This window comes from Pan paniscus, chromosome 7, assembly GCF_029289425.2.
Source record: "Pan paniscus chromosome 7, NHGRI_mPanPan1-v2.0_pri, whole genome shotgun sequence".
Lineage (NCBI taxonomy): Eukaryota > Metazoa > Chordata > Mammalia > Primates > Hominidae > Pan > Pan paniscus.
The window spans coordinates 114,261,874-114,288,947 of record NC_073256.2 but is presented as its reverse complement, the minus strand read 5'-3'; the positions used below and the strand labels follow the sequence as shown (position 1 = coordinate 114,288,947).

Below are 27,074 nucleotides of genomic sequence, written 5' to 3'. Positions count from 1 at the left end.
CAATGATAGGGGAACAGCAGAGAATGTCTATGGAAGGAAATCATTCTCATGAAATGGAGGCAATTGGGTTGCATCCAGAAGTCATGATTAGATGCAACTGGAGATGATCTTCTCTTAAGTAGAAGAACCATGTATTTGAATTCCTCCTCTATTTAGCCTCAGCAACCACAGTATAAATTGTCTCATTTGAGAGGACAGGAAGAGTAGAAGAGCTGAATTACAACATTGTATTTGAACTTCCTGAGGTAAGGGAAAAGACACAGAGAGTTTAGGTAACTTCTATGTTAATATTGATCATCTTTCCCATAATCAAATCCAAGCATGGTACAGTGCACAGCTAAAACTTCTCATTCCTTACAACTATTCGCTTACCATTATGTCCCAGGCCTTTGTCATGCTAAGTGGGTGGGATTTTAGAAAAGAAGAAGGCCGAGCATGGTGGCTCACACATGTAATCCGAGCACTTTGGGAAGTCAAGGAGGGAGGATCAATTGAGGCCAGGAGTTCAAGACCCACCTGTGCAATGTAGTGAGACCTCATCTCTATTGAAAAAAAAAAAAAAATAGCCGGGTGTAGTGGTGCACGTCTATAGTCCCAGCTACTGGAGAGGGGAAGGTGGACTGAGGTAGGAGGATACTTGAGTCCAGAAGACTGTGGCTACAGTGAGCCATGAACACACCACTACACTCCAGTATGTACCACAGAGCCAGATCCTGTCTCCAAAAAAAAAAAAATTTGGTACCCTACAGACTTTTTGTTTTGTTTTGTTTTGAGACACAGTTTCACTCAGTCACCCAGGCCGGAGTGCAGAGGTGTGATCTTGGCTCACAGCAACCTCTGTCTCCCAGGTTCAAGTGATTCTCATGCCTCATCCTCCTGAGTAGCTGGGATTACAGGCACATGCCACCATGCCTGGCTAATTTTTGTACTTTCAGTAGATACCGGTTTTCACCATGTTGGCCTGGTCTGGAACTCCTGACTTCAAGTGATCTGCCTGCCTCAGCCTCCCAAAGTGCTGAGATTAAAGGCATGAGCCACTGCACCTGGCCTCCTACAGACTCTTTTATGGCTCAGTTTAAACAAGCTAATAGAGATATCATCAATCTTTCATTATAAAAAATGGGAGTCAAGGTGCTTCCTACCAAAAAAAAAAGGCTTTAACTTAAATTTTGAACATTTAGATCTATAAGCTGACAGATTCTTCTTGGCCCCTAATGGTTTCTAAAATTCCAGAACCCTATGTAGCTTTGAAAAATATCCAGCCATGATAGTCTGTGCAGTTTAAATGAAAGTTACTCAAAGCATTTCTACCTTAAGCAGTTGGCTCCTGCCTGCCATGTCCCTGGACCACACTGACAATGGGGAGTCAGAAGTCAATCATCTCAAGTTCCAGGACTTTTTAGTGAACTTTAGGGTAGCTGAATGGCTTCCTATGATGATGACACCTGAGAACAACTTTTATTTGGATGCTTAAATTCTAGCTTAAACATAAGACAGTCAAAGAATGTTACAGACATCCCTAAAAGAAGACTTCTCAATGACCTGATTTTCAATGATCTTAAAAATCAGCACAAGCTTCAGGACAGAGTGTCAAGGAGCCAACTTTACTTTGAAAGGCTCCATGCCTGCACAAGCATCCAGCTTGCTATCCAAGCACAGTACCTCTAGCTTTTAATCCTTTTATCATACTCCACCTCACATAGTATTAGCCCGGTCATCGCAGTTAATAACCCCTGTGTTGAGACTCTAGGAAACAAGCCAAATTTCCATCAGTATATTTTGTTTTAGAAAGGAGATGTTGCAAAAATTAAACATTTCATTTTCTTGCATCCTTGTTTAAAAGAATACTATTATCCCCATTCCCCAATCTCGTCTTATTTTTTATTAGAATTTACATATCTTGGAGGAAAAATGCCAGAATAGACATGTTAACTAGTTTTGTACCTAATATAAACACGATGAGAGCCAAGGAAAAGAATATATGTATTATGTATATATACCTAAAATGAAAAACTCTTCTTTTCCATTTACAATATAATGAATTGAAGCTTAACTTCAATATTCATAGTCAAATGTCACATCTGCAGGAAAAAGAGAATTATCTTAGTTTCATAAGAATCAAAGGCCACTAATAAGCCAAAATGCTGATTAACCTTATAATGTTTGTGTATCACAACTCAAAAAGAATGGTCCAAAAATGATTTCTTCTAATTCCAAAGCTAACATGAAGCATAATCATGCTTTCCAAAGCACAGAAAACTCATCTTTTGTCCCCATAAAAGTGAACTCCAAGGATAAGAAGTAGGGGGAGCTTGAATGTTATAAAGATAGACCTGCTGGAGAGAACAAACAAAAATTAGCTTAGACTGAGAGTCCATAAGGAATAATTATTTTAAAAACATAACAGAGTTCATTGTAGATTCTGGATATTAGCCCTTTGTCAGATGAGTAGATTGCAAAAATTTTCTCCCATTCTGTAGGTTGCCTGTTCACTCTGATGGTAGTTTCTTTTGCTGTGCAGAAGCTTTTTAGTTTAATTAGATCCCATTTGTTGATTTTGGCTTTTGTTGTCATTGCTTTTGGTGTTTTAGACATGAAGTCCTTGCCCATGCCTATGTCCTGAATGGTAATGCCTAGGTTTTCTCCTAGGGTTTTTATGGTTTTGGGTCTAACATTTAAGTCTTTCATCCATCTTGAATTAATTTTTGTATAAGGTGTAAGGAAGGGATCCAGTTTCAGCTTTCTGCACATGGCTAGCCAGTTTTCCCAGCACCATTCATTAAATAGGGAATCCTTTCCCCATGTCTTGTTTTTGTCAGGTTTGTCAAAGACCAGATAGTTGTAGATATGTGGCATTATTTCTGAGGGCTCTGTTCTGTTCCATTGGTCTATTTCTCTGTTTTGGTACCAGTACCATGCTGTTTTGGTTACTGTAGCCTTGTAGTATAGTTTGAAGTCAGGTAGTGTGATGCCTCCAGCTTTGTTCTTTTGGCTTAGGATTGACTTGGCAATGCAGGCTCTTTTTTGGTTCTATATGAACTTTAAAGTAGTTTTTTCCAATTCTGTGAAGAAAGTCATTGGTAGCTTCATGGGGATGGCATTGAATCTATAAATTACCTTGGGCAGTATGGCCATAAAAGTGGTAGAAGGATATGAACAGACACTTCTCAAAAGAAGACATTTATGCAGCCAAAAGACAGATGAAAAAATGCTCATCATCACTGGCCATCAGAGAAATGCAAACCAAAACCACAATGAGATACCATCTCACACCAGTTAGAATGGCGATCATTAAAAAGTCAGGAAACAACAGGTGCTGGAGAGGATGTGGAGAAAGAGGAACACTTTTACACTGTTGGTGGGACTGTAAACTAGTTCAACCATTGTGGAAGACAGTGTGGCGATTCCTCAGGGATCTAGAACTAGAAATACCATTTGACCCAGCCATCCCATTACTGAGTATATACCCAAAAGATTATAAATCATGCTGCTATAAAGACACATGCAGATGTATGTTTATTGTGGCAGTATTCACAATAGCAAAGACTTGGAACCAACCCAAATGTCCAACAATGATAGATTGGATTAAGAAAATGTGGCACATATACATCATGGAATACTATGCAGCCATAAAAAATGATGAGTTCATGTCCTTTGTAGGGACATGGATAAAGCTGGAAACCATCATTCTCAGCAAACTATCGCAAGGACAAAAAACCAAACACCGCATGTTCTCACTCATAGGTGGGAATTGAACAATGAGAACACTTGGACACAGGAAGGGGAACATCACACACCGGGGCCTGTTGTGGGGTTGGGGGAGTGGGGAGGGATAGCATTAGGAGATATACCTAATGTTAAATGATGAGTTAATGGGTGCAGCACACCAACATGGCACATGTATACATATGTGACAAACCTGCATGTTGTGCACATGTACCCTAAAACTTAAAGTATAATAAATAAATAAATAAATAAATAAATAAATAAACATAACAGAAAGACAAGGTAATTTTTAAAACTTAATAGATACCACAAAGGAGAATGAATAGTTTAGTTGTCCTCTCTCTAAATGCAATCAACTAAAATAAAAGAACATCATTAAAAAAAGACTGTTCACTTTCTTCATCAATGGACATTGTGACATTATTGTCATGTTGTGGATTTAGATTTTTAAAGTCAACACTCATGAGGTTGTCCCTGTCCCCCTAATTATTTTGACTTGTCATTAGATTATATTATCATACATTAAATCAGTTAAATCTCATCAGTCGATTGTAGCCATGTGTTGAATAATCACAACCTGTGGAAAACCTTAAAAAAAAAGAAAGAAAAGTGGACTTTTTTTCTCAATTGTGCATTTTTTGAAAAAACAATACAAACAAAAACATGTATTTTAAAATTTAATTTGTATTTATTAGCATAAACAGTATATTTTAATAGGCTATAAATTAGAGCAAGATTAAAGGAAATATAAGCATCAAAGTACCATTCTCACTAAATTATATTTCTCATTAAGTTTTGAATGTTAGCATTGCTTAACTTAACTCGGCCCTTGATACAATCTTGTTTAACATTTCCATCAATACCTTGGAGATATTCTTATGAATTTTAAGATGATAAAAATATAAGATGAATCATTAATATGTTAGACCAAATAATCAAGATTGTAAAATATCCTGAAGCACAAATAATAGCTTAAAACTGACAAGATAATTCAGTGGGGATAAATCTGAAGCACACACTGCACTTTGAGAGGGTGAGTTGATAGCGGTCTGTCTGGCAACAATCAGGAAACTCAGGTGGTGGCCACAAGCATATTGAGCTAACAGTATCTCAGTCATGGGAAAATGTTTTTAAAGATTTTAAGGTTCATTGATAAAAATAAAATAATGCTGTTGATTATGTGAAGTAATACTCCCTTTTTATTCTAAATAAATCCAACACTTTTTTACTCCCTTTTGTTTCCTTCCAGGACACTTGAGGAAAGAGTTTGGAAAAGAGACGGTGGTCAGAAAAGAGCTGACAGGATTTTCCAGTGTCTAGAAATGCATTGCTTGAAGAGCAGCAGAATATATTACACTGGAGAAGAGAAGACTGTAAGGGGCTAGATGCTTCATCTGCAAGAAGAGTAGACTTGCCCCGAAGGAATAATCAGGCCAGTGAGAAAGAGCATATGCACATAGATTTGAGCTCAGTAAAGAATAAACCTGAGCAGTCCCACAAGGGAACAGTACTCCCCAGAGGATAAGCTGCCAAATATGGGCAGTGTTCAAGCAGAGGTGCAAGGAACACCTGCCAGGTAAACAATGGACACCTGCCCTGAGGAGGCCGTGAGATAGATCATCTCCAAAGACACCATCAACCTCTATGAAAAGGAAGGATGGGCTTATTATGACCACTATTCAGAGAGAAGAAACTCTTAATGTTTTCCTGTGATATTAGTATTGTTTTCTAGTGCAAATTCCTATCATCATGCTGCTCTTCAACTGGAACCAAAACAAAAATTTAACATTATATTATACTACTAATAAAATTAATGATTAAGGAAATCTGCCATCCTAAACAGAACCTTTTATGACTTAAAATTTGCCTTCCTGAATTGGAGCTATGCTGTATTGACAACTTCCATTGGAACCCTGGCACATACAGTAGGAAGGCATAATAACTAAGATCCCTATCAATACCAACTTTTAGGGGAGAACTCCATACTTTATAGTGTCCTTTGATAATCCATGATGGACTGTTATTTCTACATTTGCCTGTTTTCACATTTATTTTTTATGTTTTGATTCTACAGATGGAAAGTTCCACAAAATTATCATCCACTGTGTAAAACAGTACTTCATTTTATCTCAACTAAAATTACTTTCTTAAGTATGAAATACATAACAATCATAATTTTGTAGACATTTCTAAATAAGACTTTTTTCTCTATTTGCAGGCTAAAGATTGCTATACCCCTTATAATAGTCTCATCATGCCATTTTGGTGGTTCCTTCTGAAACTTTCTTGAATTCCACTAGATTTTGGAGATGTAGCAAGCAAAACTATGATGTATCCTATACATTTTTTTGTATGTTATATATAAACTGTAAGAACCTTCTTGACAGCTCCCAAGATTTACTCAATCTTTTTAATTGCATAGAGCTACAGACATTAGGAAACCTACAATGACTCTAGATTCCTTTGCAGGCTCCTACAATCACACCCTATCAAAGCTAGAATGACTTTAGGAGATTGTGGCCAACATTCTACTTTTCCACAGAGAAGGAATGTTTGCCCAAGTGGCAGGGCCTGAAAATAGAAGCCAGAGAGTTTGACCCAGAGCTGAGGACTATTTCAATCATATCCCTCTGTCTGCTTCACTAAAGATGGGGCAGAAGCTACTTTTGACTGCTTTTTTTCTAATGCATGACCTTTTATTTGAGTATGCTAAAAATTAATCTGCCAGTTTTTGCTTACTCACATGGCATAATGAATGCTTTCAATAATTTCTCACTACCACCTTGACATGAGCAAGTTACTTAATCTCTCTAACCTTTGTTTCTCTCTCTGTAAAGGGGGAATGATAATACGAACCTACCCTTAAAAAGTGTGTTGTAAGAAATAAATGAGATGACTTGTTTATCACGATCATATTCCTGGCACATAGTGTAAACTCTTTAAATTGTTTCCATTACTGATTATGTCATAATTATTATGAGATGACCTAAACAAACATTCAAAAAAAAAAACAATTCTCTCTAGGAAAGATTCACTTGGGAAGCTGAAAAGCATAAGCATGTTTTATACAGACTGCTTATGCAGGCACTGGTTTAGGGTACTATGCACTGCCAGTTTGAATTAGAGGGAGTATCAATCAAAAGCACGTTATTTAGAAAGGTGAAAATATTCTAAAAATGTTATTTGGTGAACCTAATTTAAAACAGCATGAACTTATTCCACTTAAAAACATCTATACACTGTGAAATAGGTAAGTTACATTTTTATTTCAATAATAGCTTGCAAAAGGGGAAAAAGCTATAGCTCAAGCAATCATATACAAAACCTCTCTAAAAAACTCTGGAGTTACAAGGTAACCAGGTAGCATTGGTGAAAATGAATTCAGGTGTTTGAACTGAAGCTTCCCAAAATGCACCAGGGGCTAGTTTTGACCTGGTGATAGTGAATTTTAAGAATGTAAATTGCATTTACAGAGTTGGCAAGACTGGCCATAGACTGGCTCTCTCCCTAAAAGGGCCTTGAACACAGGGAGAATATCCAGAACGGGACCTTAGAGAAAGCATCAAAAGTCTGCCATATTTCACACAGAAATGAGAAGCTTAAGCTGGGGACTAAAAGTATTTCCTGATATCACATTTGAGCATAATCTCTGTAACGATTGACAAACATGGGGAATGGAGAAGAAAAGGCAAATATCAGGTTTTTTTATGCCATTACAGACAAATTTTAGTGCAGCATTGTTTAAAGATGAAAGAAAAAACTAAATGGTCTGTCAAAGAAGCATTATTTCATCTGTTTTAACTCTATAACAATTTATGAATTTTAATCTCCATAAATTCCTTCAGTAAACCACAATACAGTAGGACATATTTTAACCTTGTCTTTCTCCCTCTTATTACAATACAGTAATTAAGATCTGGGTTTCAGAGGCAAGCAGGCCGGGATTTGAAGTCCACCTCTGCCACTTACTAGGAACCTCAGCAAGCTGCTTGAGCTCTCTGCGCTCCCTCTTTTGTGTACCTAAAAATGGATGTTAACATCTGTCCACAGAGTTGATGTAACAGCAATTGCAAGGAAGGTCCTAATGCATTGCCTAGTATCCAGTGTATGCTCAATCCATCTAGCATCCTAATTCATTTTAGAATTTAATTACATATTTTGTTTTCATAATGTCCAATTGCTATGGTGTATGTTCTTGGTAAAAGTGGCTCTGATAGTAGTTCTGAAGCAGTTGAGGGGCAACAGACACACTCCCCTCATGGTAGGGGGCTGGGAAATGGAGATAGGGTGCATAGTTTGAAATTTAAAAAGCCTCCTATTTCAGATTCTCACAGATTTCTACTGGGGAGAGGGGAGGAGGAGACCCTCCAACCTCAGCCTTCAGCTGAGAAACACCGGCCTTTCTAATGACAGAGACCTCTTTATTTCCTTCCCATGTATTCCTCACAAGGCCTGGCATACAGCAGGGTCAATAAATCAGTCTGAGTTTATTTGTTTCTGTTTAGTAATAAAATATGATTCAGAATCCAGCTAGTTCAGTTCCTCAAAGAAAACAATATTATGTTTTGTGATCAATGCATAATTAAAACAAATTTCCCATTAATTCCCCTGACCTTTACAATTTTAGTCACATAAACCCATTAAAGAAGTTTATTCTCGACTACTGTGTAATGTAACGTATTTTCTCTCAGTGATGAGTATAAACAACAAGTACATTAAAAAATGATGAACCTTTATTATAGTCTTCAAAGGTCAGAATCATACAGAGCTATGGACAAGAAATTAGGACAGAAATATGCTTTAAAATGCTTCAGAAGTAATGGTGAGACTTCTGGTCAACATGATTCAGCAAATTCACACCATTATAAAACTCCTCCTATTCCAAACACGTGATAATTAGAGATGAAACATAAAAAGTAAACACAAAATGTTTATAGTTTGTCTCCAAGAACCAGATAAACATCTCTGTCGACTAGAAACGCATTAGAATCACAAGCAGTGAGTAAGTCTGAAGTCAGGGAACCTGCAAGGCTCCAGATTTAGAAGCCAGCACTGACTGCTGGGCATTCTGCTCCTACAGGATACAAGAATCTAAAATTGGCTCACTGGAGATAAGGAGACCTAAGCCAGGTTAACTGTAAAGCCAAACAAGGAGGTTGGGCTAATAAGAAGAAGCTAAAAACAAAACTACAACTACAACAACAAAAAACACGACACACTAAGAGGAGCAGTTTTATAAAAATTTAAGCCTGTGAGGGAAAAGTTGACAAAGATGTGATTCAGACCCAGGCACAGAATCAAACCACCTGCTCGCTTGGTAACAGAGTATGTGATATCCCCAATATCACCATTGGCAAGGGTGGCTGATAGAACATAATAAAACCTGGGTCTGGACTGGAAGTCTTTCAGACCAGATAAAAGTGATCACAAAACCTCAAGGAAAACAAGAGTAAGCCCAGAGAAAGGGAAAAAATGTAACAAAAAGTGAATGTAAAAACATCCCACTCAAAATGAGTCAGCAAACCAAAATTCCAAAACCTATGAAAAGGTATAATACTAAAAATGTCAACAAGAATTAAAGCATATGAATACAAAAAAAAATCAAGAAAACACAAACGAGGACAGTAAGAAAGGAAAAGACTGACAAAAGGACTATAGGACTAAAAGAAAACAACTAATGAAACCGCAATAATAAATCCTCCCCTTCCCAATTATTACACTGAATTTTAATGAATTAATTCCCAATCAAAAGACATAGAGTAGCTGAATGGAAAACAAACAAAATACCCAACTACATGCACTCCACAGGAAACTCACTTTAGACTTAGTGAGACATACAGGGTGAAAGTGAAGGGCTAGAAAAAGGTATTCTAAGCAAATGGTAACCAAAAGAATGCATGGGTGGCTATCCTTAGACAAAACATACTTTAAGTCAAAAACTATCACAAGAGACAAAGAAGGACATATACAACGATTAAAAAGGTCAATCCATCAGGAAGATATAAGAATTATAAATATATATGCATCCAACATCAGAGCACCTAGATATGTAAAGCAAACATTGACAGAACTGAAGGAAGAAATAGATAGCAATACAGTAATAGTAGGAAACTTCGATACCACACTTTCAATAATGGAGAGGACATCAATATGGAAGATAAGTAAGGAAACAGAGGACATGAATAATACTATAGATCAAACAGACCTAACAGATACATATGGAGCATTTCACCCAGCAGTGGCAGAATACACATTCTTCTTAAGTGCCCCCAAATTTTTCTCCAAGGTAGGTAACATGCTAGGTTACAAAAAAAGTCCTAACCAACTTAAGAAGGTAGAAATCATACCAAGTATTTTTTCTGACCACAATGGAATGACACAGAAATCAATAGCAAAAGAAAAACTGAAAAATCTACAGATACATGGAAATTAAAGAACACACTTTTAAACAACCATTGTGTCAAAATGAAATCAAAAAGGAAATTAGAAATACCTCAATATAAACAAATGAAAACACAATATATCAAAACTTACAGGCTGCAGTTCACAAATTGGAAAAATTAATACTGTTAAAATGTTCATACTATCCAAAGCAACCTAAAGATCCAGTGTCATCTTGTAACTGAACACAGGTCTGGCCACTCACTGCTTGCAGAGTCCAATTAACAAGAGAGAGGTCTGGTAGAAAGAAAGTGACTTTATTAACCAAAACTAGTAATGGGGAAGTGGCCAGATTCCCTATCCAAAGTAACCACTTTGAATTTCTAGGAAGAAGCTAAGTATTTAAAAAGGGGAGACTTGATGTGGAAGGCAAGCAGGAGTTGCGCTAAGTACTAGATCTGCGTGTCTTGTTTTGGTTGCTATATTGGGTCTTGGTCCACCTGGAGCATGGGCTGGCATCATCTCAACAATGGCCAAGTTGTTGACTAGCTACCTTGAGGTTATCTGAAATTTTGAAGCAGGGTTTCCGGGTTTGGTCTGCCTGTCTCAAGATTAAGTCCCAGAACTTTAAGTAAGCACATAATTAGATACTAGCATACAGTTAGATAATGATGGGAAAGAGAGGGACATGAAGTCTTATTTTAAGGTTAAGGGGAAACGCTTCTGCAGTTGGCTTCAAGGTTACATCTTGAGATTAAGGAGAAAAGAGAAAGGAAAAAAAAAGTTTTAAAATGCATTGTTGAAGCCAAGCTGCTTGGCTACAATCCCTATCAAAATCCCGATAGCAGTTTTTTTTTTTTTTTTACGGGCATAGAAAACACAATTCTAAAATTAATATGGAACCACAAAAGGCCACAAATAGCCAAATCAATTATAAGAAAAAACAACAAAGCTGGAAACACCACACTTCCTGATTTCAACATGTATTACAAAGCTACAGTAATCAAAACAATATGGTACTGACATAATGGCAGTCATACAGACCAATAGTAGGAGACAATAGGGATACATTTGAAAAATGTGTCATTTAGGCAATTTCTTTGTTGTGCAAGCACCATAGGGTGTACTTAACAAACCTAGATGATATAGCCTACTCCATTATAATTTTGTGAGACCACTTTCATACATGTGGCCAGTCATTGATCAAAACTGCATTATGTGGCACATGGCATATATACATGTTCTTAGTCAAATATATTTGGAAAATGCTGTACCAATATATCTCACTCTAGAGAAACCCATTGAATGATATTTTATGCAGCATTTCTCAAATGTTATATCCATGCATTCACCAAGAATTTATCAAACCACTGTGTGCTGGCCACCATACTATGTACTGGGGATACAGCAATGAACTTGACAGACAATGGCTCTGTTCTTCTCAACTTACATTCTAATTGGAGGACAGTAGATGTACAAGTTAACAAAAATAATTCCAGAGACTGACACATGATGTGAAAAAATAAAATCAAATTATATGACAGATAGTGGCAGAGACCTCAGCGGCCAGAAAACGGTCTTTCCAAGTAAGTAAGGTTTGAGTTGAGACTTGAATGATAAGAGTTGGCCACATGAAGCTCTGAGAAAGAGAACTACAGCCAAAGGGAGCAGCTGAAGCAAAGTCCACAGGGTCAGAATGAGTTTGAGTGCTGAAGTCTTTCTTCACAAGTTAGATTAAGTGGCGTACTGACCCAGGAAGCTCCATTTAGGGAATCTTGAGGTACCAGAAATACTAGTTTAATTTGGATTTTAGAATTATGGAGGGGCATGTTAATTTAGAAAATTAAAGAAATAAGTAAACACTCCCAAACAGATTCATCTTGCTGATAATAATTTTCTTTCAATTAGTGAAATGTGATACATTAAATCTAGAAGTCCCAAAAAATATTCAATATAGCAAACTAACATGACAATTATTTTCTAGAATTATTTTTCTAATTATCAAATAATTTTGTTTTGGAAATGAAAGCAATGCAAGTATCTGTTTTAGAAGTCCTGTGGAATGGAACTAAAAGGGAAGAGTCGTTTTTGAAAAAAAAATCTATCTTTCTACTATGGAAAACTGGCAAACAGACGAGTGCTGAAGATGAAATCAAATGCAAGAGGAGCTGGATAACCAGGAAGACATAAGCAGGGATATATCTTTTCACAAAGCTAATTGGAAAACCAGCATCATAGAAAGCAGGCCTGATATGTGCAGTCTGTGATGCTGGTATCATCAACAGGTCAGCATGACCCAGGGATTCTGCAGTGCATGAAATGAGCAGCCACTGCTGAAGGCAAGTCACCTGGAAGTCACTTGAGCTGACTACAATTCACAGCATCACCAGTTTTGAACAGAGAGCAAACACAGGGGAACCTGAAAGCAAACTAATAGTGTGGAGAACTTGCTTAAGAAAGAGGATACGGTTTAGGAGCAGGAAGAAACCAGTTAATGGAGACTTCTCCCTAGGCATATATGATAAAATGGGGACAAGCGAACAAGTTAATGGGAAGGGTTTTGTTTTAGTAAGAAATGAAACATCATATCATTAAACAGATTATTTTACAGAAATATGTTGTAAGTCTTCCAACTTCAAACCTAACTTGAAAGAGGTGCTAAATTGGATATAGGGGCAAAAATAACCATGCTCCTAGGCACTCTTTCATCTTGGGAAAAAAAAAACAGCTCAATCAAATCTTGTATGGAATGGAGTGCTTTGTTTAAATCAATTTCCTGATTAGATAGATTAGATTTTTAAAATATAGTTGTCAATCCTTCTTAAAGATATCAGCTAAGATCAATGGAACACAACAGACAGCCCTGAAGCACATCTGTGTATGTGTATACAAAATAATTAAGTTTGTTGTAAAAGATGCACCAAAATACCAATACACTATCTGCATTATGAAACATCTGCAACGATGGAAATTCAAAATGAGAAAACCCTCAGTTTTATATTTGCTTCCAACATCCTCATGGATCTCCCCACACCCACTTTTGAGACGACTGTGCTCTCTGCCCCACTGACCCTGGCTGAACAGCAACCATGATCTCCAGGAGAGCAGGGCCCATGGCCATCCTGCTCATCATCCAATCCCTGGTTCCTTAGAGCACTCAACAAGCATTAGTTCCCCCAGAGCTCTTTTCTTCCTAGGGGGCTGACACTGGACATAGGAGATATAAGCTTTTCCATGAGCTTTAAGCAATCTAATTCTACAGCTTCTGGGGACACTGAAGAGAACTTCACCCGGAGACATGATGATGAGCACTGGGGTGTAAAGTGAGTCCTGTAGCTTCAGCTACTGCTAAAAGTGAAAGGGAGTTTTTTTTTTTAATACCCTCTAGGAAGTACAATCCATAAAAAAAGGAATTCGAGGTATTTCCCTACTACCCAGGCCACTGGAAGAACTTTTTAAATTGAAAGGAATAAATATGCAAACACTGTAACCTTTTAGAAGTACAACTGTTTAAAAAGAGTATACTAGCAAGCTGCTCAAATATTCTAAAACAATGAGCAGCTTGACATTTTTCAAACCAATATTTTAAAACTCAGATCCACATGTGCACTGGAAATTAATGCCATTTGTTCAACAATGATAGACTTGATTCATATCCACTCTCGTACAGTGGATTATATTTGCTGATTTCATTAAACCTTCAAAAGGTTAAAGCTGGTTGACATATGAAAAACTCCACACCTCCAGAACAGGAAATTTTGTACCAGTCCTTTTTTTTATTATTGTTTTTAATAACAAAGCTACACTTCAGAAAGAAATGGTACAGCATAGGACTCTGTTCCTTACTAGCATTGATTATATTTTCAAACTTTTATTATATCAGGATATACTAACGAGATGACAGAAGCAGGGGGTCATGAACAAATGGACTGAGCAGATTAGAAACACCTCAGAACTCCCAGAACTGCCTGGTGGGGACTTTGGAGGGAGGCTGCAGCTCTCAACCCAAGGCTGTAGGATGGAAAACTGGGTATGAACCATAATGAGACCACTTTTGGAATCTTGGGTGGTGGGCCAGAGGATATTTTGATCATAGACAGAACTCCGGGATTCAGTACTAAGCAATATCAATCGTCTTACTGTGTTTTTGATAACACTAAAAAAAAGAAAAAATTCTCAAGAGGGATTGTACCAGGACTAACAGAAGGGCTGTATAACTCCAGAGAGATTGAAGCCAGCCTTTAAATATGCTTTATAAAGTACTTGAATCAGGAAAAAAGAACTTCTTGACCATGCCAGAGACATATTGTGATCAATGTGGGTTAAACTAGGGCTTCCAAAATCATGACAGTAATTTCTGCAGTAAGATCTTTAACATCTATTAATGTACAAAACCTTCCAGCCTAAAAGGTTTAGTAACACAAATAACTATTACGTTGTCAAACCCTGAGTGACGATAAGAGTCCTGGAATTAACCCCAATATGCATTAGAAGCTTCAACTACTGTACCTAGACACATTTTTGAAAAATTTCACAAACATACAAAAAGCTACAACACTTCTCACAGTGGTTACGTTATGACCCTACGATGCCCTTCAGGTATCTATTTTTCTACTCTTTTGAAAATGGAGGTTTCTTCAGATTCCTAATTTCCTCCATTATTTCATTTTAACTTAAATAAACCAAGAGGGCCAGCCTGCTACTTTCTTGCTGTGCAACATTATGCAAGTTACTTAGCTTCCCTGTGCCTTGGTTTCTTAACTATAAAAGGAGAAGAGTAATAATACTTAAAGTGCTGCTTATTATGAGTATTAGCAGAATATATAGAAATCGTGCAGAACAAGGCCTGACCCATGGTAGTCAGTTATGAATGATTTGTATTATTTGTATTATTTCAATTGTATCTATGGATTGTATGAAAATAGGTCCCACCATTATATACAGAGAAAATAGTATATAGGATCTTTATAACAAACTTAATTATTGTGTACACGCATCTACAGATGCACCTCAGGGCTGTCTGTTCTGTTCCATTGATCGTAACTGATATTCAAATTCTTAATAATTTACTTACAGGTCATTCAGCTTTTCTAATTAAAATTCTGGCCTGGGATTATCTGTTATTTTACAGTGAAGTGCTAGAGGCTTTCCAAAGAAAGAGGATTTGCACGGGTCTGGAAGGCCAGCTGCTGACTCCAGCTTTCTATCATTCAAGCCACTGGACATTACCTGGATCCAGTGGGAGCCTTCTAGAAAGCCAGGTCTCTAGTAAGTAATATATCTAGAATCCTCTCAAATGGAGCTCAAGTAGATTAGCTATAAGTACATCATAGGAATGTCTGGCTGCAGCTCCTAGAGGTGACATTGAAAGTCATATTCAAAGTTATTTCCTGAAGTAAAGGCAAGGAGCCAAAGGGAAGAATGACAAAGAGGCACTAAACTGAATTTTTCCAAGTGTGGCTCTTAGAGCACCAGCATCAGAATTGTCTGTGACATCTGCATCAGTGCAGACTCCTGGGTCCCGCCCCAGATCTAGTGAATCAGAATCTGAGCATGGGTCCCAGGAATCTACATGTTTTTGTTTTTGTTGTTTGTGTTTAAAGGAATATACATTTTAATCAAGCACTCAGATGATTATAATGGATGGTATATTTCCAGAACTGCTCCAGATATTCCACCCAGGTCATGGGACTGAGCCATAAACCTATGTTGTTGGTGATGGATCTTCTGTATCAGCTAGAGGAGCCATAGGTTGTTTGACCTATGTCTCACCTCTTCTATACCCCAAGGGTCTGTTTTTTCATTTGCTTGGTCCCTGCACCCAACCCAGCCTCAAACAGAGAAACCAAAACTACAAATCTCGCTGGGACCAAAGAAGGCAACTGGGCAGAGCTGGCCACCCTGAAAACTTGGCTCCAAGTACCCTGCCTCTATAGGATTCCTTCCTTAACATGCATCTGGCAAGATTATCAAATTCCCATTTAAAAAACAATCGTAAGGGCTTAGGCTAAGGAGTAAGGTTTGCAAATCCAAACTCAGCCCCCTGCATTATGGGGATGAAAGAAGGGAATGGGATATGGTAAAATATCAAATAATTGCATTTTGTGGTTTACTTGTGAAATCAAGTTAAACAGTCTTTGGAAGAGCAATGCTATTTCAGGTTCTGCCAACAAAAGTGGCCAAATTGTTTCTCTAAGTTATGAATGAGGAATATACCATTTTCAGTTATTTAGATATTGCCAAATAAATTAATCTTCTGTAGAGGAAAGGATAAGGATAAACATTCCAGCTCATATATTACCATTAAAGAGATTCACTATTTCAGCAGTAGCTTGAATGGCTAAACACCTTCCTCTTTCACTTATCTGCCTTATTATCACTCTTTATCAGTTCAGTTTTCTTGCATTGCTATATTTAAAAATATAAAAATGATTACATTTAATTCATGGGTATGACAATAGGACTTAACAATGCAGTATGTATGTAAAGATATGAAAACGGTGCTTATCTCATCAAATAAAATTACAAAGTTTCATTCTAATTGTTTTAGAATCATGGTTCTCAGTTATATTCATGACATCCCTAGCAGGAAAGAAAAACATCACCTCTGGCAGGATGGAATAGGAGACCTGGAAGAGCTTGGCAAATTTTCCAGGGTTCCACAGCATGTTAGCTGGGAAACCCTCAGTTCTAAGCCACCTTGGTTGCTCCATCTACCCAACCTCATACTGACACTCAATAACAACTCATTACTACTAATAGTAACCATATTGTACAGTTTTAAGACACACTGCTATGCTTTGGACAGGAGCCTACAAAGAAAGAACTCTTTATAGAGTGCAAACTAGGGCAATATATGGGCAGCTGAAAGTCTGAAGCTGATTTACATGCAAGCCAGTCAGGACAAAAGATTAAAGAAACTAGGAACCCAGGCAAATTCAGCTGAGCTCTGGCATGCAAATAAAGTTTACAAATGAGAAAGACATCAAGTTTATAATAGTAAGAGTGCAAGGCCAGCACAAGTTCAGCCAATCCCAGCAGCTTGTTAAAAGCAGTTCTCCCCTACCCCACTGAATCTGCTTTCTGATTTCAAAGTTACATAAACCTAGCAGCAGCCGCAGCAGCCGCAGCAGCCGCAGCAGCCGCAGCCGCAGCCGCAGCCGCCGCAGCAGCAGCAGCAGCAGCAGCAGGGCACTCATTGTAGTACCCACATTCCATCCAGCCAGTTACCAAGTGCCAGACATGCTTCTAAGGGAGAGGGCTGAAAGCAATTTTGTAAGCCCCTGTGTTTTCATTTATGCGAATTTCTCAGCTTTTCTAGGTCAGAGAAACACTGGGTGATTACAAGCTCTTACTTATATGGGAGGGTGAAAAAGCATGCTGGCTCATTTTAAGGAGCTGACACCAGTTCCCAAGATTTGGGGAAAGAAGATGAAGTGCTTGAATGAATCCAAAAGGTATTCTTTTTAAGTATAATTAATTGATAGAACATTTAATGTGTCCTGAAGGAATCGATAAAGAGATCACATGAGGTACTCTGAGTATTAAATTACCAAAGAAGACTAACTCCAGTAATAAAAGATGGGCTAGTTGATAGAAATTCAACTCCATGTAGAGCTCTTCCTACACTACAATGAGTAAAAAGCTGAAAACATTTTATAGTATTGATTTGTTCATTCATTTAGCAAATACTCAGTAGAGCCTACTTTATCTCAGGAACTGAAGTGAACTCAAGAAATACAGAAGTCAAGTTTCCTTCTCTCACTCCAGAAGACATCTGTCCATTCCTCATCATCCCATTTGCAGGCTACACAGTAATAATTCATTTGTCTTCTCCACTGGGTTTTAGTGAATCAGTGAATGAATACATAAAAGAAGCAAAGAAAGAAAGAGCAAAACTAAGGAAGGATGAAGAAAGAGAGGGAGAGGAAGATGGAGCACTATTCCTTTCAAGAGTACACACAATCCAGTTTGCTATTAAAGTCAAATTTGGTAAAAAGAAATATTTGGAGAACTGATGGTTTTCTCTTTTTGTATGTGAGCTAACTTCTCCATATGGCACCAATGTTAACCTTCAGTTTTATGAACCGTGATTTGCATATGGATTTCTACTAGAATTACATTTATTTTAGAGTTGGAAAGAACTGAAAGGCCCATTTGGCAGATTTGTTTTAATGTATTAATTATTTTTAAATATAATTTATTAGTAGATGACATAAACTTAGGGAACAATGAGGCAAAAAAATAGGGCAAGAAAGAGAAAATCATTTTTACAGAGAAAAGTAGAAAAATATTTATTATGATAACAGAGTCAGACTCTTATTAAGTTTTTGCTTGGTATCCCTGAAAAGAGTATTGGTGGTAAAAAGTTAAGCCTTCTGCAAATACCATGCACTAAGGAGGAAAAGGAACAACCAGAATTCTTACATACTTCTAATGGGAATGTAAATTGGCATAATCCCATTGAAAACAATTTGGCATTACCTAGCAAAGCCAAGTATGTGTAAACCTCGTGACCCAGAAATTCCACTCCTAGGTATATACCCTAGAGCAACTCTTGTATGTATGTGCCAGGAGACACGGACAAAAATGTTCATAAGCAGCACTGTTTGAAACAGCAAAAACTGGAAATGACCCAAAAGTCCATCAACAGTAGAATGGAGAGGTGAATTGCGGCATATTCACACAATGGAGTGTTATAAGCTATGAAAATAAACGAAGCACAGCTGCACACTGCAATATGAATGCTATGTTAAAAAAGCAAATTGTAAAAGACTATGTACAACTAAAATGGCAATTTTATAAAGCTTTGTAAAAAGTAACTATATAATATACTGTTTCAACATACTCATAATATGGAAAAACTATTTTTAAAAAGTATAAGAGAATTAACACAAAAAACTTCAGACTAGCATTGGCAGGGTGAGGGGACACAGGAAGACTGTATAGCAGGGGTCCCCAACCCCCAGCTAGCATACTGGTACCAGTCTGTGGCCTGTTAGGAATATGGCCGCACAACAGGAAGTGAGCATTACTGCCTGAGCTCTGCCTCCTGTCAGTTAGATTAGTGGCAGCATTAGATTCTCATAGAAACCCAAACCCTATTGTGCACTGCACATGCATGCTCCTTAGGTAATTCTAACTAATGCCTGATTGCCTGATGATCTGAGGTCAAATAGTTTGATTGACTAAGGTCAATGGTATTAGTGATCTTAGGTTGAGAGATAAACTTACAGATGACTGTTTTATTGCTAGGCTTCATAACTTACATAGGTGGTACATATTCTGTTGTATATACCAACTATTACATATACAGAATTTTAAAAAGTTCAGATACCTTGTATGACGAAATACTAAGCAGCCAATGAATAAAATAATTAAATTAGATCCATACATACTGATGCAAAAAGGCTTCAAGACAAATTGTGTTAACAAAAAGTCCCAGAATAGTACTACAGCACAAACTCATTTCTGTAACAAGGAAGCACAGAAAGTAAAAGCTCCTAAAACTATATGCTATGTATGTATTTGTACTGGAGACCTTCTGTTTGCCCCTCTGATCCACTCTCCACCTTTCTCCACTCAGCTCTCTGGCTAAGGGGGCTGACCTATATGGACTACATCAATAGGTTTTCTTGTTCCCTTGGCTTCCCATAGGGTTCAGTCAATGGGGGCGCTTAGAAGCAGAGAGGAAGGAGTGCATTTATTCCCAGCCCCTTTCCTGTGGTTGCTAAGAACTGGCTGCATCTCTCCATCAAAGGTCTCAGTGCCCATTAGAGGGTCCTTTCTGCAGCACCCTTTCTGTGTCCAGGTTTCCATGACCACTTTCTCTCTGTGCCCCTTCAGATTTAGGGTTGATAAACATGATCCCCTGTGCTTTCCCTATACCCTCTCTACATCATATAAATAGTCCCTTTATTAAACTAAACCTCAATTATCCTAATTTGGTTTTGTTGTTGTTGTTGTTTAGAGACCAGGGTCCTGCTCTGTCACCTAGACTGGAGTGTAATGGCACCATGCTAGTTCATTGCAGCCTCAAACTCCTAGCCTCAAGCGATTCTTCCACCTTGGCCTTCCAAAGTGCTGGAATTACAGGTATAAGCCACCACACCCGGTCTAAATTATTCTAATTTGAATGTACCGTTTCCTACTGGAATCTCAACTGATACAATTATATATGGATATGCAAGCATAGAAAATGGACTAAAAAGATACACAAGAGAAGGTTATCAGTTGTTAACGCTGGTGAAAGAAGCTAGAATTTAAAGAAGGAAAATATTAATGTTTTGGCCTTTACATTTCTGTATTGTATAACTAACTTATTTCTAAGAGGAAAGTGTCATGTAATTTTTTGGGCAAAACAAAATTTTAAGAGTTCCAAAAAAATAATAATTTTTAACAATGCACAAGCTGGGTAGTTTAAACAACAAACCAAGTTCCTTTTATCTCAACATTCCCTGTGCCTAGCACAGTGCCCGACTAGCACAGCATGATAGGAGCATCTAAGGAATGCAGACACTGTAATCCTGTGACTATTAAACCTAAAAGATATCTTAGAAGCAAGCTTAGTTTCTGTAAGGTTTAGTAATAAGAGGGAAGGGAGAAACACCTCTAGAGTCGCTCGACAGAGGCTTCCTAAAAAACATGGCAATTGACTGCGAGTATAGGCAACAACTGGACTGTCGGCTGGATCCCGGACTGCACTGTGCATACAAAGCTCAAGTCCCAAGCCCTGTGCAGGCTGAGCTGTGTCATGGTCTCCAGACACTAGAATTTCACTTGACCATGTTCATACAAGGGTCTCTCCTAAGGTCTAAGGTCTGGCAGACTTCCAGTACTACTATCTCCTCTCTTGCTCCCCAGGGCCTGGATTCTTGATTATGAACTCAAGGCAAAATCCTTTGGCTACCATGCTATGACTACTGGACTGGACTCTATCTGAGCACCTGAAGCTGGGGGTGGCCACTGACACCTGCCTTACCCCAGCAGGGAGATTAAATTCAGGTCCAGGCTCCTCCCATCTGGCCCACCCGGCCATAGAAAACTAGCTCTGGCTAACTCAACTTGTCCTTCAAAACTCAGATTAGATGGCACTTCCCCTGATTCCCTGAGTTTAAGTGCTCTCCTTAAATGACCCAAAGACACTGTGTACTTCCTCTATCATAATATTTATTATACTATATTGAAATTGCCCATTTACTTGTGTGTAACCTCTCAAAAAACTGTAAGCTTTTTGAGGGCAAGACTAAGCCTTATGCATCTCTCAGTCATAAGAGACAATGACATAGAGTAGGAGTCATTAAATACTGGAAAGAAAAAGGGAGGAAGGAAAGGAGGGAATACCCAGAGAGGGAGGAGAGAGGGAGGAAGGAAAGATATCACATGCTGCTAGATCCATACATATGACAATACAAAATAAATGACCCTGTTTTATCTCCTCTAATGACTTTTAAAGCTATGAGAATAGAGAAATCAAGGTAAAGATAAAGTAATAGATACGTCATATGCTTACTGAGAACCTTCTCTCCACCAATAACTGCCAGGGTGATAAAATTGTGAGAAGAAAACAGACCATACTCCCTTCCCCAGTCTCATTCATATATGTGGAAAACTTTGTTTTTCAAACTTCTGATGTTTCTAAATGTTTTCATACACTTTCCAAATATCTCCCCAATATCTTTGGGATATTTAGATATTTCTGTATGTTTCTACTAATTGTTGACAGGCAAGAGATTTTGTGAGGTTGAGTTAATCAGCACTTGCTACAGCTATCAGAGACCTGTACTGGTTCCTCTGCGCTGAATTATCTCAAGAATTCTTTGCCAAAGTAATAAAAATTAATATTTAATGTTGGCCTCTCTGTCTCTCTGATGGTCTTACTGAATTCTGTGGTATTTAAAGCATCACGGAAAGTAAATAATGAAGGTTTGATGTTGCTTTTTTAAACACAAATGAAACCATTAAGCAAATGAGTCAGAAATTATATAAAAGAACATTAGGAATTGAAACAGACCTGAAAATGATTTCTAAAAGATGTTAGGCAAAACTTCCATTCCATTCAGTCCAGAAATACTGCATTAGACCCACAGTAAACAATGCTACCTTTTAACTACCTGCCACCACTCTTACCTCCTTCCAATGTGGTCCCACTGTACCCCATTGCTGCACTGCATCCGGGTGAGGGAATGCAAGCACTTCATTCTTAACACACAAACCCTGAGTTTTCTCCAGGCACAAGAGAACTACACAAAAAGGCCACAAAAATGAGGGAAAGAATATACACAAAATTATAATTTCCTATCTGATGTTCACTACTTGACTTGGGCTCATAAGACATTGGTTATGTTCATGAGAAAGATAAGCAATACATGGTTAAGAAAAAAAAAAGAGGTAGACAAATTTGGAAAGCCCAGGTGTGAGGATAATGAATTAGCATTAACTTTCAATTGTCTACATGTGGTTCACTAATGGAAACCTTTTCATCTCAGGCTGAGTTCCTGGCTATCATCAGGACAGAACTTATGAGTAAAGTATTTTATGCTATACCACAAAGTAGATATTTTGTGCTATAATTTGAGGGAGCCTAAAAAACCCTGAAATACAAAATCTCCACCTTCTCTAACCCCCTCACTGGCCTTTCCATGGTACCCCAAATTTCCATGTTATACTCAACTAAAACACGTACAGTCCTTCACAAAAGGCTAATGCTATCAGGAATACAATACCTTAAACTGTTATCAGCTTGTGGTGGGTTGTGTGAGGGTGATGTGTGGGTGAGTGAACACATACTAACTTAACATCTATTTCCCTCTCTTTTGGAAACAGAAACCTGGTAACCTCTTGGGAACCTCCTCTTCCCCACAGTCATCCATGGTTTGGGTGAGACTGACCTTGAGTCTTGGTTTCAGTGGTGGGTACCTGACCTAGTTTAAGACCATCACAGTTCTATAACCCCATCACAATGAAAGTAGGCACATGTCTCAAGCCAAATTAATGAAAACCCTATCTAGGACCTATGCCAGAGACATTTCTCTATCTTTCTTGGGATGCCAAGATGGTAGGATATACGCCTGTTGCCATTAAGGCCTTTTGGACACTATTTGTAGGATATAAGCCTGTTGCCATTAAGGCCTTTTGGACACTATTTGAAGGCAGCTTGCCTGAGAATGAAGCCACACTAAGAAAAGTTAAGCCTTGTGAAGGAGAGGCAAACACCTGACATCTTCTGGAAACCTGGATTCAGCCCTACCAAAACTCTTCAGTTACACAAGCCAATAACTTCCCTGCTTATCAAACAAGTTTCTCTAGGTGTTTGACGTTTAAAATCCCAAGAGTCCTGATTAATACATAGGTATTGATGCCCTAGGTTAAGTAATCAAAATGTATGGTAGAGAGAAATGTAGGCTGCATAGTGGAAGAAAGAACACAACTGGGAGATCATGGTGATCTGTCTCTGTTCCTTTTCTGCCCGTAAGTGCTTATCTTTGGGTATGGCCCTTCATAATAAAATAAGGGGGCTTAAAATAATGAACTCCGAGCTTCCTCTAAGCTTTGACATACTGTGCTTCTGGGTATGCTTTGGAGGGTGGAAAGAAGAATCAAAAAGGAGCTGCTCTACAGGGCATATTTTGTAGGCTTGCAAAGTGGGGTGGGAGTGGGGGGCTTGTTTAGCCCAGGTGGCAGCAATGTACAGGCAAAAAACGTGGGTTGCTCACATTAAGATGAATGGTCGCACAGACTAACTTCAATGACTTGACAATTTTCCCAGAACCAGTCCTGACTATCAAAGAAACAAACTTCTGAGCTGAAGTCAAGACCTTCCTATTATCCATTCTTCTCCACGAGTAAGGCTGCCCCAGAGGTGAGGAGATGAGGGAAGCGGCTGACATACTTAATGCGTGACTTGGCCCCTTTTGCTCAATCATGCCCCTGCCTGGAATGCCCTCTTCACTTAGCTCCCCTAGTCTAACACCTACTTGGCCTTCAGCATCCAGCCCGAGGGCTTTCTCCTCCACAAAGTCTTCCCATGCCATAGCACCACACAGTAATCTCTCTACCATCCTTAATCCTAGGCTTGTTGTGTGTTCCTCTCACTTAAAAATTACCTGATTCATGGATGGGCCTCTCTGCACTGATGGGAGACTCCAGAGAATGCCAGACATGACATGCCCAAGGGCACCCAGCTTCTCAGTGATAGTCAGATGAGAATCTAGGTCCCTAGACTCCACATGCAGAGCTCTTCCCTCCATATCCACTGATGGCTCCTACTGCTACCTTCTCTTCATGCTCCTGTTGCATTTTCACCTCTTATTGAATGCCTTCCAGGTGCTAGGCCCTGTTAGGTTCCTTGTGAACATTTTCTGCAATCATTACAGTTGTGGTAGAGGTACATAGCACTATTCCCATTTTATAGATGAGGCACAGAGAAGCCAAGTGATTTGCTCAAGGCCACAGAGCTAAGGACAAGAAGAGCTAGGATTTGAAACAGGACTATCTGGTTGTGAAGCCATTTTTTTTTTCTTCTCTATCACTGTCATCACCATCAATACCACATGGTCATCACTGCTATTACTAAGCAAGCAGCAGGAAACTTAAAGACATTACCTTACATTGGCTCCATCTTGCAACATGGGTATTAATCCCATTTCATTTTACAGATAAGGTCACTTCCCCCAGGAAGCTTTTGCTGACCACCACACCATAGAATAGTATGGTGCTCCTCCTAAGCGTTCCTCTGCCCTGTGTGCTTCCTCTCTCTGTTTTAGCATTTATTTAGTGCCTTGGAAACACCAGCGTTCAGTCTCCTCCTCTGAATTAAACACAACTTGTGGGTGTTAGAATGTCTTGTCAATTACTTGTTCAGTAAACAATTGTTGAATGAATGAGGGTGACAAAGTCCACAAGAAGCTACTGCTGATGATACAGGACCACTTTCCATTTCATTCTGGACCCTCCAACCATTTACTACAGGAGGGAGCATCCAGTTCCACACAGAGCAAGAACAAATGGGCCTGGGCTGCTGAGAAGAGCAGCATAAGGGAAAAGCTGTCTCCCTTTGACTGAAGCTACACACTTGGCGTTTTCTCACCAAATCTGATATTCATGACCTTGCTGGGGCCTACTGAAAGCCAAATTGAAGCTACTTCCAAGAGACAGATGGCAAAAGAGTGTAACATCTGCCAGGCCTTTCAAATCACCAACTCCCCATGGTGAGGGCTTGTGGTAGTTCTTTGCAAACATTCAGTGGTCCTCTCTGAGGCAAGCAAGGATTCTACCGTCTGAAAGAGTTGACAAACATCATCTCTTTAATCTATTGTGGCAATTCTTAGAGAATAAATCAACTAGCAAGAAGCCAATGGTTGCTAGAGTGTGGTGTGAGTATTTTAGGAAAGAACTTAATTCCTTATTATATGCATTGGAATCACAGCATTAAACCCAATTCCACAGCCGTCTACTCACTCATGCAGACATTTGTCCAACAAATATCTATTGCACACCTATTAAGAATCAAGCACTCTCCTAGATGCTGGAAAGATAATGGTGAACAAACAAAATCTCATATCTCAAATGAACTCTCTTACCTGAAAGAGGCTGCTCACAAAGCTGTTTGTACTCACTGGGGTCAAAGCACAATTAATTCATCACATAATGTAGCACATCTTTTGAAAGACAGGAGGACCAAGGGGAAAGGGTCCAAGAACATGTAATTCACAATGACTGGAAAGGCAGTTTGGGGCTGGGTTGTTATGAGTAGGGAAGAAACATAATCAGCTTTGTATAGTAAAGTGGCATTTAGAGCAACTATACCATTTAACGAACTCTAGTTCATATAATTAAAATGGATGAACTAGAGCTAGATATATCAATGTGGATGAGTCTTTAAAAATGCAATAATAATGTTGAATAAAAATCAAGTTGAAAAAGGATACATACTTTATGATGCTGCTTGTTTAAAGTTATAATATTAAAAATCAATAACTATGTGGTTTATGAGAACATGTATATGTAATAAAAATAATCAAAATGCACATAGGAATAATATATACAAACTTTTAAGTAAATTATATGGGGAAGAAAGGGAAGAGAGCAGGAAATACTGAGTAAAACTTCAACTATATTTGCACTATTTCCTTCCTTCCTTCCTTCCTTCCTTTCTTCCCAAGTTATCTGATGAAAACATAGCAAAGTGTTAACAACCGTTCAATCTGGGTAGTGAATATATACATGCTGCCCTTTTTCTGATTTTCTGTATTTTTAAAAAATATGTTTGAAAAAATTTTAAATTAAAAACTAAAAATAATTTTAAAAAGAAAGGAACATTGGAACAAGTTAGGGATCCAGAAATCTAGAATAAAAGATCTCAAGTTTCTCCCTGGGGAAGCTGCTGATTGGCTAAAGGGAAATAGTCCAGAGGGATCTGTAACGATGATTCAAGGCAACTAAACTAGCACCAGATAGATCTTTGTCTGTTCAAATCTTTCACCATATCAAGATGCTATCTGATGCCTCTTTTCCCAGCCCTACCAAATGAAGTACCTTCTCTTTGGGCAATTATTCTCATAGAACTCTTTTTGGAGATTGGGACAGAGGAGAAAGCAATAGTCTCGAAGTCTGAGATACTCAGGCCACTGTCGTGTTAGTCCCTGGGCTCCACTATGCAAAGCCACAGGATGGCTGCAGGTGTTTAGGGAAGGTACTCCAGCTGAAGAAAGGGAAGTCATACTAAAGGAAGCTAAGACCGTAGTGGTCATCCTTCCTGCTCTGTCTACTCCTCTGAAGGCCAAGCTTCACCCAGCCTAGGTGATCCTAGGAGTGTATCAGGCCCAGGAGAGTGAGCATTCCAAGTTAGTAAATAAAACAGGAGCAAAAGAAAGTGTGAGACTATATAAAAAAACAAAAACAAAAAACAAGCAATGGTGTTGTGGAAATAGTAAGGCAATTTTTTCTGGGGCCACTATAAACTATAG

General features: G+C 38.4%; 2 protein-coding genes across 13 annotated transcripts in view; one reads left to right on the top strand and one right to left on the bottom strand.

The window, feature by feature from the left end:
- Nucleotides 1-8,386, top strand: part of TSPYL5 (TSPY like 5) — a 347,974-nt gene extending 339,588 nt beyond the window's left edge. For 2 of the 3 annotated variants that reach the window (XM_034966388.3, XM_034966386.3), the window contains exon 2: nt 4,976-6,641. The gene's annotated coding sequence lies outside the window, so the exon portion shown is untranslated. Of the gene's footprint in view, nt 1-4,975; nt 6,642-7,632 lie in introns of those variants that run through there. The other variant, XM_034966387.3, reaches the window with a different exon arrangement.
- CPQ (carboxypeptidase Q) overlaps nt 1-27,074 on the bottom strand; it is a 625,632-nt gene that overhangs the window by 307,874 nt on the left and 290,684 nt on the right. The gene's annotated exons all lie outside the window — the stretch shown is intronic.